The sequence below is a fragment of the Gopherus evgoodei genome, chromosome 21, assembly GCF_007399415.2.
Source record: "Gopherus evgoodei ecotype Sinaloan lineage chromosome 21, rGopEvg1_v1.p, whole genome shotgun sequence".
NCBI lineage: Eukaryota > Metazoa > Chordata > Testudines > Testudinidae > Gopherus > Gopherus evgoodei.
This window is the reverse complement of record NC_044342.1, coordinates 16763611-16781106: the sequence shown is the minus strand read 5'-3', so window position 1 is coordinate 16781106 and position 17496 is coordinate 16763611. Positions and strand designations below refer to the sequence as shown.

General features: G+C 48.3%; 1 pseudogene; it reads left to right on the top strand.

Moving 5' to 3' along the window:
• The first annotated feature begins 7820 nt into the window (after positions 1-7820).
• On the top strand, positions 7821-9636 carry LOC115637960 (annotated as a pseudogene).
• Positions 9637-17496: the final 7860 nt, after the last annotated feature.

Here is a 17496-nt window from a genome sequence, read left to right as displayed (position 1 = left end):
GGAACACTTCTTACACTGTTTTCAGTGAAGTCTGCAGCTTTTGGGGGATGTGGTTCAGACCTGGGGCTGTATTAGTAGCAGACTAGCATGTCTGGCTCAAACAGACAAGGTTCTGGAGTCCCAGGCTGGCAGGAAAAACAGGTTAGAAGTAGTCTCAGCATATCAGTTGGCAGTCCCAAGGGGGTTTCTGTGATCCAACTCATCACAGGTGGTCAGATTCCGTGGAAGTTCCTTCCACAGTCTCATATCAGCCACCGAGAAAGCTCCATCTTCTGCGCAGACAAGCTTTACACTGGCTGCTGGACAATTTCACTGCATTTGAGAAACAGAATTTTCATTCTCAGTCCTCATGAAGATTCAGGTGATCAGGAAATCAGATCTAGAAATGATTGATTCCAACTGTAGATAGGCAGCTAACCTCCTAAGACACTTTTGAAATTACCACTAGGTACTTACTGGCCCTTTTAGGAACCTGCGACCAGATTTTTAGAGATATTTAGGTGCCTAGTGGGTTTGTCAAAAGCACCCTGATGCCCAACAGCCATTGATCTCAGTGGGTCTTTGGTGCCCAGATGCTTTTGAAAATCTGACTAGGTGCCTAAATATCTTTTCAAATATGTCTCTTAAATATGTTTGGAAATCTGGACTTAAGTCACTTTTGAAAAATGACACTTGCGGTAAAATTTTCAAAAGCACCCATGTGATTTAGGAGGCTAAGTTCCATTGACATTCAATGGCACCTATACTCCTAAATCACATAGGTGATCATCTAGAAGGGTAAACGTTCCTCTTGTCAGTGCTCTTTGCTGATAACTACTGAAATGTTCAACAAGACATCACACATGTTCTGTCTCTTTGTCTTTTTAACTAGCACTTTAGAACCTGTAGATGGACATAGGAAAGCTTGAATAATGGGGACAATATTCTTAAACGATAGGATTTTCAAAGGAGATGAAGGAAGCTAAGTCCCCAAATCCCAGTGAAAGTCAAGGGGAGTTAGGTGCCTAGCACCACTTCTTTGAAAATCCCAGCCTTAGTCCAACACAAATCTTATTGTTTCTGAAATCTTTGACTTCTGTGCATTGAGAGACTCATCCAAAAGAGACCACCACACCTGGTATAGCATGAGTAGAACTATAGAAGCAGGTTCAAGTTCCAGGCAGCGCTTACCTTGGTGTACTCTCAGGAGTGCAATCTGGGAAAAGCTACTATCCACCCAGCACAGGCTACTCAGCATGTGACACTAGCCTTTATACGTGTTCAATAAAGATCTCTTTACTACAATGCTGCCTGCCTGCTGCATTATTGTATAGACAGAGCTGGTTGAAACCAATACTTCTAGACCTGAAGCTGCTACGGACCTCCAGTTGGCAGCAATTCCAGTCCTTGAGCTACTAATTAATGGTCTTCTTGGGTTCCAGTGAGATTGGGAATCTCTAGCTGGGATAAAAAGGTAATTTAGCCATCACAGTAGACACAAGTCTTGGTTCTGCATCAATAAGCTGCTGAATATACAGGGCTGTCTGTCTCCAACTTACATATTATTAGCCTTTCCTCCCTGAGCTCTGATTGCTCTGGCTCACGTAGTGAATGTGTGGAATCTACATGATTGCTTGCTCTTAATGGAAACTTTCTATAAAGTTTCAGAAACAATTACTGACCAAGTCCAGTAACTGCCACATCCTTCCTCTAGATGTTAATCTCTATTCTCTGTATATATGCAGAAACAGAGGATTCAAACTAAAATCCATATTTCCTCTCCATTGATTCTCCTCCTTTCTTTAGACTTAAAAGAAATAAGAACATAAGAGTGGCCACACTGGGTTAGACCAAAGATCCATCTAACCCAGTATCCTGTCTTCCTACAGTGGCCAATGCCAGGTGCACCAGAGGGAATGAACAGAACAGGTAATCACCAAGTGATCCATCCCCTGTTGCTCATTCCCAACTTCTGGCAAACAGAGGCTAGGGACACCATCGCTGCCCATCCTGTCTAATATCCATTGATGGACCTATCCTCCATGAATTTATCTAGTTCTTTTTTGAACCCTGTTATAGTCTTAACCTCCACAACATCCCCTGGCAAAGAGTTCCACAGACTGACTTTGCATTGCGTGAAAAAATATTTCCTTTTGTTAGTTTTAAATCTGCTGCCTATTAATTTCATTTGGTGACACCTGGCTCTTTTGTTATGAGAAGGAGTAAATAACACTTTCTTATTCACTTTCTCTACACCAGTCATGATTTTATGTATGTCTATCATATCCCCCCTTAATCATCTCTTTTCCAAGCTGAAAAGTCCTAGACTTATTGAACTCTCCTCATACAGAAGCCATTCCATACCCCTAATCATTTTTATTTCCCTTTTCTGAACTTTTTCCAATTCCAATATATCTTTTTTGAGATGGGGTGACCAAAAGTTGCACTCTAAGTATGTGGTTTACATGTACTCTTCTTTAAATAAAATATTAATACTTTTCCATTTATACTTTATAATTGAAATCTTCTCTTTCGCTAGAAACCTTAAATTTGACATTTCGTTACATCATACATCTGCCATACAATAATTATTAAGGCATTTAAGTATCTGGGGATCCAGATTTTTAAGGGCATGTTTGATTTCTTTCTTTTTTCTCTACCATGGTGACACTATAGTGCAGTTAAGGGGCTCTTGGTGCATTAACTGTGCATTTCCAAACCTTAATATGTTTAGATTTCTTTTAGATTTAACATGAACTGTGCATTTCCTGGGTTTGTAATGCCTGGTTTGGAGAAAATTAAAGTATTCCTGTAATGAAGTTGAATTTCTGATATGTTATCTCAACCAAAACTCTATTTTATATTTTTCTCCCCCCAGGGATTGTTCTGTGAATGCCTCAGGCGTGGTAGAGACCCTTATTCCTCCTTCCTCAGGGGCTCAGTGACTCACCTTGGAACCAAAGGGGCCCTGGGTTCATTGTGCTTGGTGCTTCCGTCTAGTGGTTGGGTGTATAATTTAATAAACAACCCCAGTGACCTCTATGACATTACCAATCATAATTGTAGGGCATCCAGGGGCAACTAATTAAAATACTATGACAAAGAAGTTTATTCCTGGGGGGAAATGGAGGAAAAGTAAAAAGAGAAAGGGAATAGGCGAGGGAATCAAAGTTATCAAATAAATGAGTGACCATCCTATCCCTCAAAAGCCAGAAGCAAAGTAAACATAGAGAAGCTGCCCCCATAGTCTCTCTACGAGCCTCAGCCATGGAAGAAAGGGAATGTTTCCCTTCACAGGGAAGCCAGAGTACCTCTCACTGTTGTGTGGAGTTCCCTGTTTTCCCAAAGAAAGGACCTTCCTTTACATATTCTTCTTTCCCACCAGGTTCCAAGCGTGGCCCTGGCATCAATGTTCCCCAATGTGTCCAACATTGCCATTAAATTCTTATTCTCCCCCCACATCCCTGCTCATACACCCTGACCCCCATTTTTGCCCTTCTCACCCCAGTCCATGCTCTGGTTCCTGCTCACCTACTATCCCCTCCTGCTGAGCCTCATTTCCCTTGCCCTGTAATTCTTTCTTTCTTTCTTTTGTGCTATCTTTGAAGGGCAGAGTTGAGGTTGCATCATCTTTTCTGTGTTGCATAATCGTTTTTTTCATGTTGAGTTTTTTCATGAACAGTTCCATTTTTTTAAAAAAAGGCTATTTTTCTATGAGACTTCTTTTGTGAAAAATGTCCATCCAATTTTCAGTTGCATCTGTAGTGGATAAAGTATCCAAGGTGTGAATCGTCACTGGAGCCTGATGACCTGGGACAATTGTCTCCCTTCTTTATAACACCAATGCTCTGAATTGCTTTGGTTCTGTTTATAGATACTATATCCCATTCCAAACTAATGTCTAATTTGTTGTGTCCACTTTAACCCTTCGTGGGTTTGTTGGATCATGAATAATAGTGAACCAAATTCAGAATCATGGTGCCCCACACTCAGTGGCTTTAGTAAAATACAATATTTGCTAATCAGGGTTTTATTTATTTAAACTGGGAGTTTCAAATAAATTAAATGGGTGTTTGGTACCTAACTCCCTTAGGTCTCCAGCTTTATTTATTTACTTTTCCCAGCTGCTCTTATATGTTCAGCAAAGCTTTGATCTCCATAGGGAGCACTTGGCTTTTTTGTGCACAAACCAAAAATGCTTATGTGTTTCACAGCTTCTGCCCCCAAAGGATCCATCAAGAGAACAGAAATTGGTCTCCACAAAGGATTCAGAGTGCTAATGTGATAAAAAGGCTCCTTTGTTACAGCGGCTCAGAACAACCATCCAGATTTTCAAGCCAACAAGAACTTGCTCTTCTCTTCTGTTTGAAATGTCAGAAAGCCCTGATATGTCTCCTCAGTGCACTTCCATTCCAGTCATTGTCACAGGCTTTCCACTATGAGGACAAAAGACACCCACATTTGAACTGGAAGAGAATAGCATGAGACAGCCAAAAAAGGTAAGACATTCAAACTCCCTTAGCGCATATGGAAAACCCAGACTCTAGCCTCTGAATCCACAAATGTAAGCACACAGAATAGCCCTAGTATATCATGTTTGCAAGACAACACAATCTAGGGAGTAGGTTACTAGGTTAATATTCAGCACTTCTATTTCCAGCTCTGCTACTGATGGCTACAGGACTTCAGACAGCTCATTGCCCCTTTGTCTGTCTTGTTCATTGAGATTAGTTTTTTGGTTCAGGGACTATTTCATTCTGTGTTTGTGAAGTTCCTAGCACAATAGGGCCCGAGATAAGACAAATAATGATATTACTTTTCTTTCTTTCTTTCTTTCTTTCTTTCTTTCTTTCTTTCTTTCTTTCTTTCTTTCTTTCTTCTCCCCAGAAATGTGTGCCTAACACTGCTCAGGACCCTCTTGAGCAGAGTACGCTCATTAATGAGTTTGTCATAACATCAAAGGGTATGAATATGCACTAGCCTTTGTAACCTGAGTAAACTCCCCAAACTTCAATCAAAAACACTCCAGCTTAGATAAAACATTAAAATACATTTGCTAACTAAAAAGAGCGATTTTAAGAGATTGTAAGTGGTATAAGCATAGAAATTCAGAATTGGTTACCAAAGGAAAGGAAAGGTTAAAAAATGCAAGTTATTTCCTAGACTTTATCAGGTTATGTCAAATTTGATGCAATAAGGTTTCTCTTACCCCAAAACATACATGAGTCTGTGTTAACTGGAAAGCTTTTCCGGTTAGGATCACTTCCCCCAGTTCAAATGGTTCTGTGTCTTCCAAACAATCTTGTTGCCTTCAGTATAGGTGGGGGAGGAGAAATGGGCTGATGATGTCTGTCAAGGTTTTTTCCCCCACTTTGAACTTTAGAGTACAAATGTGGGGACCTGCATGAACACTTCTAAGCTTAATTACTAGCTTAGATCTGGTAACACTGCCACCACCCAGAAATTTCAGTGTCTGGGGCACTACCTGTCCCCTCAAAACTTTCCCCTCCTTGCGCTGCCTTGAGGGACTTCACCAGTTCCCCGGGGAACACAGATCCAAACCCCTTGGATCTTAAAACAAGGAGAAATTAACCATTCCGCCTCCTTTCCCCCCACCATTTCCTGGGGAGTCCAGACCCAATCCCTTGGATCTTAAAACAAGGAAAAATCAATCAGGTTCTTAAAAAGAAAGCTTTTAATTAAAGAAAGAAAGGTAAAAATTATCTCTGTAAAATCAGGATGGAGAATGCTTTACAGGGCACTCAGATCCATATAGCCCAGAGAAAACCCCCTCTAGCCTTAGGTTCAAAGTTACAGCAAACAGAGGTAAAATCTTTCCAGCAAAAAGAAACATTTACAAGTTGAAAAAAACAAACAAAAGACTAACACAACTTGCCTGGCTAAATTACTTACAAGTTTGAAACATGAGAGACTGATTTAGAAAGATTTGGAGAGCCTGGATGTACATCTGGTCCCTCTTAGTCCCAAGAGCGAACAACGAACAAAACAAAAAGCACAAACAAAGACTTCCCTCCACCAAGATTTGAAAGTATCTTCTCCCCCTATTGGTCCTCTGGTCAGATGTCAGCCAGGTTTACTGAGCTTCTTAACCCTTTACAGGTAAAAGAGACATTAACTCTTAACCATCCGTTTATGACAGTCACTGTCTCTTCTTTTATACTCTCTTCCAGGTGCTGGAACAATCATTGCTGTACCATGGGGTAAGGCAGCTCCATTGTCTACATGCCCCACATCCAATCCTTCATATGAATTGTAAATTTTTGCTTACAACAGTTATCCTCAAAGAAAACAGGAGCATGCTGACATCTCTTAAAGGTGAGGTCAGGATGACAGTGTGATGGCTAGAGATGTTTTGATCAAACCAACAAGGTAAAGGGTGGTACTGACCATGTCATAAGGGCAGTAACTAGCTACATCAGAGGGCAATACATAACTTGTTTGGACTGGTGTATAAAATGGAGTCTGAGAAGGAGTGTCTCTGTCCAGCCCAGGAAGAAGTGGAAAGTCCCACTACTGACTGAGCTGGTCCATTGTCATGGGCATACATGTGCTAGTGTAACTGCAGAAATTGATACAAGAAGCTATGACCATGCTTCATTGGCAATAAAGCTGGCTGGGTGCCTTTGCTACAAACCAGCTCCTTTGGTATCACTGGGCAGTTAAATCGGAGCCTGCCATATGGGCTATCTGGCCAGAGCCAGTGCAGCATGCAGAGAGAACAGAGAGAACGCACACACATAGCCAACAACTGACAACAACCTTTGTGTACACGAGGCTCGACACATAAGGCTTGTGTCCACAGTTCCATTGTTATTTCCAAGGAGCTGGTCTGCGGGTGTTTCCCAGACTCACAACATGTTTCGGTAACAAACCTATAGCTAGATCTCATAACTTCATATACAATAATACATATATTTCAACAAGACAGTAATGTTCAGTAGATTGTGACTTTTCCAATGATACCTCATAGGCCATGCTTTATACACAAGACATTATAATTTGTTAAAAGTGGTTACCATAATAGTATAGACTAATGCAATACAGTCTGTTGGACAGACAACCTGATTGACTTCAGGGAGTTGGTTCCAGTGCCAAGATTTTCAAACAGGAGCCAGTGACAAGCTGTAACATACAAGCACTAAGATAAAGACAGTCGTCTAGACTGAGGTTTCAAAAAAACCTATGGGAGTTAGCTGCCAACCTCATATGTAAGGTCATTAGGACGTGGTCTCCTAACTCCTAACCCTAAATCCATATTTAGGCACCTGACTGATTTTCAAAGATGCCAAGCACTCAGTAGTGTTGTGCTGGAGATAGACCCTGTTTCCTCCTGCATCGTGGTGGAATGGATAAAGCTTCCATATGTCAAAAATCCAGTGGCAGCTCCTGCCTTCTCCCCTGTGAGGCCAGGATTTTCAAATCAGCCTGTCAGAGTTAAGTGTCCAACTCACATTAACTTTCAGTGGCATTTGGGTGTCTAACCCCCTTAGGCTGCTTTAAAATCCCAACCTCCATCCACAGGAGGAAGCCTCTTCTTGTGGATCATCATATCAGGAGAGCTAGTTGTCTCTCTGCGTTTATATACACCCTATTCTCTCTCAGCATCATGAAGAAATGCAAAGCTCTATAATTATTCTCCTTCTTTGTACCACTCTGACTGAGTACAGAAGGCCCTTACAAATGCACCCAGAAAACACCACCTCTAAGGGTTTGATTCCATCCAGTCCCGTTGCATTCAGAATGAGACCATTGACATGGCATTGGATGGCACCATCAGCCTGTTTGCTTTTCTCTTTCTTTGCCTTCTTCCCTCCACAGCAATGGAGAACCAGACAGCAGTGAGCGAGTTCATCCTCCTGGGCCTGACCCATCTCCTGGTGTTACAGCACCCTCTATTTGTTCTCTTCCTTCTGCTCTACGTGGCCAGCTAGTCCCAGATTTGGACCTTAGCGTCCAAAATATGGGAGTTAGCATGAAAACCTCCAAGCTTAGTTACCAGCTTGGACCTGGTAAAGCTGCCACCACCCAAAAAATTAGATTGTTTTGGGGCACTCTGGTCCCCTTCCCTGGGGACCCCAAGACCCAAATTCCTTGAGTCTCACAACAAAGGGGAATAAACCATTTCCCTTCCCTTCTCCCTTCCAGGTATTCTCTTCCTGGGTTCCTGGAGAGATACACAGAAGCAAACTCCATGAATCTAAACAGAGGGATTCCACACTTCCCGTTTCCAGCCTTGGAAAACAGAAGTACTGAGAGCTAATCTCTCTTCCCCCCTCATGCAGAGGGAATGCAAAGTCAGGTTAGTAAATCTAACACACACAGATTTCCCCCTGACTTCTTCCTCCCACCAATTCCCTGGTGAGCACAGACTCAATTCCCTGGAGTTCCCCACTAAAGAAAAATTCCAACAGGTCTGAAAAAGAAAGCTTTATGTAAAAAGAAAGAAAAATACATAAAAATGGTCTCTCTGTATTAAGGTGACAAATACAGGGTCAATTGCTTAAAAGGAATATGGATAAACAGCCTTATTCAAAAAGAATACAATTCAAAACACTCCAGCAACTACCTACATGTAAATACAAAAAACCAAACCTATCTTTGTACTCACAACTTGGAAGCAGAAGATTAGAAAGAAGGAAATAGAAAAATCCTTCCCATAGCCGAGAGGGACAGGCAGAAGACCAAGAACAAAGGACTCACACACAAACTTCCCTCCACCCAGATTTGAAAAAGTCTTGTTTCCTGATTGGTCCTCTGGTCAGGTGTTTCAGATTACTTCTTTCCAGTGAAAGAGACGTTAACCCTTAGCTATCTGTTTATGACAGGGCCATCTTAGCTGTGGTGCTGGCTGAGCCCCGGCTCCACACCCCCATATATTTCTTCCTGAGCAACCTCTCCTGCCTGGACATCTTCTACAGCAGAGTCACCATGCCCAAGAAGCTGGCCGGCTTCCTCTCAGGGCAGCAGACCATGTCATTTGCAGGCTGCCTGGCCCAGCTCCACTTCTTCCACTTTCTGGGAAGCAGTGAGGCCCTGCTGCTGGCCGTCATGGCCTATGACCGCTATGTGGCCATCTGCAACCCGCTGCGCTACAGGCTGGTCATGAACCCACAGACCTGCCTGTTCCTGGCAGCGGCCACCTGGGCTACTGTCTTCCTATATGCACTGATGCACACAGTCATGTCATCTCAGGTGCATTTCTGTGGCCCCAACATTGTCTACCACTTCTTCTGTGACATCAAGCCCCTGCTGAGCCTGGCCTGCAGCAGCATCCACCTCAACTTAGCCCTGCTCAACTTTGTCACTGGGAGCATTGCGCTGAGTTCATTCATCCTCACATTTCTCTCCTACCTCTACATCATCTAAATCCTTCTCCTGAAGGTCCACTCACAGGAATGCAGAAGAAAGGCCTTTTCCACCTTTGCCTCCCACCTCACTGTGGTGTCTCTCTTCTATATGCCAGTCCTTGGTAATTACATGATTTCCTCACCGGGTTCCCCCTCTGAAAGAAACATGACATCCACTCTCATGTACTGCGTCCTCACCCCAGTTCTGAACCCCCTGATCTACACCCTGAGAAATGAGGAGGTGAAAACAGCACTAAAGAAATTCCTGAACAGAAAATTTTACCCTTAAAGAATATTAATTAAATGAAGGCAAACGCTGTTCAATTACAATTAAAGCATTTTAGTCTTTGTTGAGCCCACTGATTTTTAAAAACTCTTTGCATTTTCTTTCCTGGTGTCACTACAGGGCAGAGTTAAGGTTGTTTGGCCAGTATAACATCATTTCTCATAAGATGTTTGGATTTTCTTTAAATTTAATGGTGAATATCCTGTGCGTATTTTGGGAAAATTACAACATCCTTGTAATATATTTATCCCTAAATTACTGACATATACTCATGCACTCCATCTTAATGTCTGCTGTTGGGAGACATTTTCAGTTAGAAACATAATGGGTGGAAGGAAGGGGGACTGACCATTACTTACATAAAATAAATAAAAATATTCAAATATTACCTAGGCATAATATTTCAGTGTGTTTTGACTCTATGGGCAGTTACAGAACTCTGTGCCAGGATAGAGTTAAGGTTAGTTGGGTGCCCTATTTATGTAATTCTAGAAATTAGCATATCTAGGTTTCTTGAACATTTACTTGTAAATTCTTGGGTTCCAATGCTTATTTTCTATATAACTAAAATAGTCATCAAACCTAGGTGATGAGTAACAGTGAACACAGATTTGTCATGAACAAATCCTCTCAAACCAATCTAATTTCCTTCTTTGACAGAGTTTCTGGCCTAATGGTTATGGGGAAAGCAGTAAATGTGACATGTCTTGATTTTATTAAGTTTCTTGAAAGAATCTTTCATGACAGTCTCATAATCAAACTAGAGAAATAGAGACTCGATGAAATTACTGTACGGAAATAGAGTCTAGATGGAATTACTGTGTGCATAAGTGGTTGAAAGCTTTTTTCAAAGAATAGTTATCAATGATTAACCATCAGACTGGGAGGACATATTCACTGGCGTCTGTCTGGGGACTGGTGCTTTTCAATATTTCCATTAACGACTTGGATGAAGATATGATTATAAAATTTACAGATGATACTAAACTGGAAGGGGCTGAAAACACTTGGCAGGAGAGGATTAGATTTCAAAATTATGTTGATAAATGGGATAATGAGTCTGAAATCGGGAAGATTAAATTCAATAAAGAAAAGTGCAAGGTGCCACACTTAGGAAGGAAAAATTACAAGCACAAATACAGAATGGGGAATAGAAGAGTAAGCAGCAGCATTGCGGAAAACAAAAGACGGTTACTCACCTTGTAACTGTTGTTCTTCGAGATGTGTTGCTCACATCCATTCCAGTTAGGTGTGCGCGCCGCGCGTGCACGTTCGTCGGAAACTTTTTACCCTAGCAACTCCAGTGGGCCGGCAGGTCGCCCCCTGGAGTGGCGCCGCCATGGCGCCCAATATATATCCCTGCCGGCCCGCCCGCTCCTCAGTTCCTTCTTGCCGGCTTCTCCGACAGTGGGGAAGGAGGGCGGGTGTGGAATGGATGTGAGCCACACATCTCGAAGAACAACAGTTACAAGGTGAGTAACCGTCTTTTCTTCTTCGAGTGATTGCTCACATCCATTCCAGTTAGGTGACTCCCAAGCCATACCTAGGCGGTGGGGTCGGAGCGAGAAGTCGCGGCATGGAGCACTGCAGTTCCGAAGGCCGCATCCTCTCTCGACTGCTGTACCAGGGCGTAGTGGGAAGCAAAGGTGTGGACCGATGACCAGGTCGCTGCCCGACAGATTTCCTGGATGGGCACACGGGCAAGGAAAGCCAGCGACGACGCCTGCGCCCTGGTAGAATGCGCAGTCACACGGCCCGTAGGGACATGGGCCAAGTCATAACAGGTCCTGATACAGGACGTAACCCACGAGGATAACCTCTGGGAGGAGATAGGAAGCCCTTTTATACGGTCCGCTACCGCCACGAAAAGCTGGGGGGATTTGCGGAAGGGTTTGGTCCTCTCTATGTAGAACGCGAGAGCTCTACGGACATCCAGCGAGTGGAGCTGCTGCTCCCTGCCTGAGGAGTGAGGTTTTGGGAAAAAAACCGGGAGGAAAATCTCTTGGTTGACGTGGAAGACTGAGACCACCTTGGGTAGAAAGGCAGGGTGTGGTCTAAGCTGTACCTTGTCTTTGTGGAAGACCGTATATGGGGGGTCTACCACAAGGGCTCGGAGTTCCGACACCCGTCTAGCTGAGGTGATAGCTACTAGAAAGGCAGCCTTCCAAGAGAGGTAAAGCAGGGAGCAAGTAGCTAACGGCTCAAAGGGGGGCCCCATGAGCCGGGACAATACCAGGTTAAGATCCCAGGTTGGAGCAGGGGGACGGATGTTAGGGAATAACCGTTCCAGCCCTTTAAGAAATCTCGACACCATCGGGTGAGAAAAGACGGAGCGACCGTCCGCACCCGGGTGAAAGGTGGAGATAGCTGCCAGATGGACTCGCAACGACGATAAGGCCAGACCACGTTCTTTGAGGGACCAAACATAGTCTAAGATTTCGGATACCGAAACTTCCATAGGGCGGAGATTTCTCTCTACGCACCAACAGGAGAAGCGTTTCCATTTTGCCGAATATGTGGCTCTTGTGGACGGTTTCCTGCTGCTCAAGAGCACCTCTCTCACAGGCGTGGAGCAGCGCAGCTCGGAACCAGTTAGCCACGCAGGAGCCACGCCGCTAGGTGCAGCGACTGCAGGTCTGGGTGACAGAGAGACCCGTGGTCCTGGGTAATCAGGTCCGGATGAAGGGGCAGGGGAACTGGGTCGGCTACGGCCAAGTCTAGCAGCATGGTGTACCAGTGCTGTCTGGGCCATGACGGGGCCACCATGATCACACGAGCCCTGTCTCTGCGCACCTTCAGGAGGACCTTGTGAACCAGAGGGAACAGAGGAAACGCATAGTACAGGTGGGTCGACCACTGGATGAGGAAGGCATCCGCTATCGACCCCGGCTTCCTGCCCTGAAAGGAGCAGAACGCTTGGCACTTCCTGTTCCCCTTGGACGCAAAGAGGTCCACCCGGGGATAACCCCACCTCCGGAAAATGGAGAGAGCGACGTCCGGGCGAAGGGACCACTCGTGTGACAGGAAGGATCTGCTCAATCGATCCGCCAGCGTGTTCCGTACTCCGGGAAGGAAGGAAGCCCTGAGGTAAATGGAGTGGGCTACGCAAAAGTCCCAGAGTCGTATCGCCTCGAGGCACAGGGAGGAGGACCTGGTGCCGCCCTGCTTGTTGATATAATACATGGTCGTCGTGTTGTCCGTGAACACGGCTACACAACGACCCTGAAGCTGATGACAAAACGTTTGGCAAGCAAGGCGGACCGCTCTCAACTCCCTCATGTTGATGTGTAGCCCCACCTCCTCCTGGGACCATAGGCCCTGCGTCCGCAGGGTCCCCAGGTGGGCCCCCCAGCCTAGATCTGAGGCATCCGTTGTCAGGGATACCGAGGGCTGAGACGGGTGAAAGGGAAGACCCGCACACAATACGGACTGGTCCAACCACCAGCCGAGGGAATCTAAGACCTTCTGGGGGACTGTGATTAACATGTCTAGCGGTTGCCTTGGCCTGTAATGACTGATAAGCCACAGCTGGAGAGGCCTCATGCGGAGCCGAGCGTAGTCGGTCACAAAAGTGCACGCCGCCATGTGGCCTAACAGGGTTAGACATGTCCTCACTGACGTCAACGGGGCTGACCGCAAGCGTTGAACGATCGCCGCCATGGTCTGGAACCGCTGCCGAGGCAGCGAGGCCCTGCCCACAGTGGCGTCCAGGACGGCCCCGATAAATTCCACCTTCTGAGTGGGCCTCAGGGTGGACTTGTCTGTGTTTATCAAGAGGCCCAGACTCGCAAACATGCCGGTGATCACGCGGACATGGCTGTACACCTGCTGTTCCGACGTGCCCCGAATCAACCAATCGTCCAGATAAGGGAACACGTGGACACAGTTGCGCCGTAGATGCGCCACGACAACTGCCATGCATTTTGTAAACACCCTCGGGGCCGTGGACAGGCCAAACGGGAGGACCGCAAATTGATAATGACGAGCCCCCACAACGAAGCGGAGGAAGCGTCTGTGGCGTGGCCAAATGGCAACGTGGAAATACGCGTCCTGCATGTCGAGGGCGGCGTACCAGTCTCCCGGATCCAGGGATGGAATGATGGTCCCCAGGGATACCATGCGGAACTTCAACTTCACGAGGTATTTGTTGAGCTCTCGCAGGTCGAGGATAGGCCTGAGGCCCCCCTTGGCCTTGGGGATCAGAAAATAGCGGGAATAAAACCCCTTGCCTTTCTCGTTTTCGGGAACCGCCTCTATAGCTCCTTTGCTGAGGAGCGTCCGCACCTCCTGCCGAAGGAATTGCTCGTGAGAGGGGTCCCTGAAGAGGGACGAGGAAGGAGGGCGGGAAGGAGGAAACGAAACAAACTGCAGGCGGTACCCCGTCTGCACCACGCTTAAGACCCAGCGGTCCGATGTTATTTGGGACCACGCCGGGAGGAAAAACGAAAGGCGGTTGGAAAACGGGGGGGAAGGATCCATAGGGGAAACTGTTACTGCGCCCTCGAGCGCACCTTCAAAATGAAGGCTTAGGACCAGGCGGGGGTTTTGAGGAGCCTTGGTTCTGCCCCCCTTGGTTCCCCGACTGCCTGCGCCTCCCGTTCCTGCCGCGGCGCCTGTAAAGGTCCTGCCGCTGGCGGAACTGGGAAAACGGCCGACGGTGCTGCTGTTGTTGCGGCCTAAAGGGTCTACGCTGTGTCACGGGGGTGTGCATCCCGAGGGACCGCGCAATGACCCGGTTGTCCTTTAAACTCTTAAGTCTGGGGTCTGTCTTATCGGAAAACAGGCCCTGGCCTTCGAAAGGAAGGTCCTGTATCGTGTGCTGGAGCTCTGGCGGAAGGCCGGAAACCTGCAGCCAGGAGATGCGACGCATCGTAACTCCTGACGCGAGGGTACGGGCAGCCGAGTCCGCAGCGTCCAAGGAGGCTTGTAAGGCCGTGCGCGCGACCTTCTTGCCTTCGTCCAGGATGGCCGTAAACTCCTGGCGAGCATCCTGTGGCAGCAGCTCCTTAAATTTGTCCACTGCCACCCAGGAGTTAAAGGCGTATCTGCTCAGCAGGGCCTGCTGGTTAGAGACCCTGAGCTGCAGCGCCCCAGCCGAATACACCTTACGGCCAAGGAGGTCCATCCGCCTGGCTTCTCTGGATTTGGGGGCCGGAGCCTCCTGGCCGTGACGCTCCCTATCGTTCACCGATTGCACTACCAGTGAACCGGGAGTCGGGTGAACATGTAAATATTCGTACCCCTTAGAAGGGGCCATGTACTTCCTCTCGACTCCTTTCGCTGTCGGAGGGATGGAGGCCGGGGACTGCCAGATAGTATTGGCATTGGCCTGGATGGTCCGTATGAACGGCAGGGCGACCCTGGTGGGAGCATCGGAAGAGAGGATGGTGACAATTGGGTCCTCTATCTCCGAGACCTCCTCTGCTTGCAGACTCAGGTTTTGAGCCAATCGCCTGAGGAGGTCCTGGTGCGCCCTGAGATCCAGCGGGGGGGGACTGTTGGAGGAGGTACCCGCCACCGCCTCATCCGGGGAGGAGGATGATGAGACCCCAGGCACAATAGTGTCCAACTGAGGGTCTTCCTCAGCCCTCGCCTCTGTCTCCGGAGCCACAGCGGAGTCCTGCTGTTTGGACCCTTCGTCCCCTTCCGGGGAGGGAGGGGGGCGAGACAAAGAGGCTTCAGGGGCCCTACGCTCCGCAGTCGCCGGCCTAGCAGGGAGCTGCTGGGGGCCCTGGGCCTGATGGTACGCCCAGGGTGTCCAGAATCCCCACTGTTGTGGGCCTTGATCCTGCAGCGGCGGATCAGCAAACAGCGCCGCCTGCCGGTCGGTGCCCAGCGCATAGCCGCTGTCCGTCTGGGAGGATACGGACGGCTGCCTCGAGGGCCACGGCGGGGCCGACCCTGGATGGTACGGGTCTGCGCGGGCCGGCACGGAGGATCGTCTCGGTGCCGGGGACCGGTGCCGGGAGTCATATCGGTGCCGGGATCGGGACCGGGACCGGGATCTGTCACGGTGCCGGGCGCCGCTTCGGTACCGGGCGCCGCTTCGGTGCCGGGACCTACTACCAGCTCGGTGCCGGGAGATCGACCGGGACCGGGACCTGCCACCAGCTCGGTGCCGGGAGATCGACCGGGACCGGGACCTGCCACCAGCTCGGTGCCGGGAGGTCAAGCGAGACCGGGACCGGGACCGGGACCGGGACCTGCCACCAGTTCGGTGCCGGGAGGTCGACCGGTGCGGTGAGTAGCGTCGGGACCTGCTCCTGGAGTCGCGGTGCCGGTGACGCCGACTGGAGCCTGACCGCGACCGTCTCGATGCCGACCGTTGCCGCGAGTGCGACCGGTACCGCTGAGGGGAGCGGTGCCGGGACTGCGAGCGGCGTCGGGATCTGGAGCGCCCAAGACGTCGGGACCTGGATCGGGAACGACTGTCTCTGGGCGGTGCCGACATCATGGGCTTGCCTCTGGATACGACCCGCACCGGAGGTACCGGGGGTGGCAGCCGAGTGGGCTCAGTCAGGGCAATAAGGTCCCGAGCCGAGGCGAAGGTCTCCGGAGTGGATGGGACCACTATCTCAACCCCAGATCTCATGGGGGAGCTCGGCGGCACCGGACTCAACGGACCCGCCGGGCCCGGAGTCAACGGTGCTGACGGTGCCGGCGGTGCCGCGGCCGATGTCGAGGCCGGGCGCTCAAGCCGGGTCTGCCTGGCCGGAGTATTAGACTTCGACGGCCTAGGCTCTGATTCCGGTGCCGAAGAAGGTCGGTGCCGGGGAGTCTTCTCGGTGCCGGAGCGATCCGGTGCCGGTGCCGAAACCACGGTCTGCGAAGCCGACGGGTCAAGTGCCGCCTCCATTAGGAGAGTCCGGAGCCTCTGATCCCTCTCCTTTTTTGTCCTCGGCTTAAAAGCCTTACAGATGCGGCACTTGTCAGATCTGTGCGATTCCCCGAGGCACTTCAGGCACGCTTCGTGGGGATCGCTGGTAGGCATGGGCTTCTTGCAGGCCGCACACTGCTTGAAGCCTGGCGAAACAGGCATGAGCCTGACGCCCGGTGCCGGGAAGGGCTAAGCCCCCCGGCCAGGAACTACTTAACAGCTATTTACTAAACTATCTACTTAACAATACTAATTTAACAACTATATAGAACTAGAGATAAGCGATAAACAAGCGATAGAAACTAGGAGAGCTAGGGACGTGGAGGACAGCTATGCCGCGCTCCACAGTTCCAACGACCGACACGGCGGTAAGAAGGAACTGAGGAGCGGGCGGGCCGGCAGGGATATATATTGGGCGCCATGGCGGCGCCACTCCAGGGGGCGACCTGCCGGCCCACTGGAGTTGCTAGGGTAAAAAGTTTCCGACGAACGTGCACGCGCGGCGCGCACACCTAACTGGAATGGATGTGAGCAATCACTCGAAGAAGAATCTCGGAGTTATAACGCATCACAAATGGAATAAGAGTCGTCAGTGTGGTGCTGAGGCAAAAAAAAAGGCATATGTTATGGTATAGAATCGTGTAAGACACAGGAGGGTCTTGTTCCACTCTACGCAGCACTGGTGAGACCTCAGCTGGAGTTTTAGACACATTCCTGAACTGTAAGAAAGATGTGATCAAATTTGAGAAAATCTAGAAGACAGCAACAAAAATGACAAGAACTTTGGAAAACATGAGGCAAAAAAAAAAAGGCATATGTTATGGTATAGAATCGTGTAAGACACAGGAGGGTCTTGTTCCACTCTACACAGCACTGGTGAGACCTCAATTGGAGTTTTAGACACATTCCTGAACTGTAAGAAAGATGTGATCAAATTTGAGAAAATCTAGAAGACAGCAACAAAAATGACAAGAACTTTGGAAAAC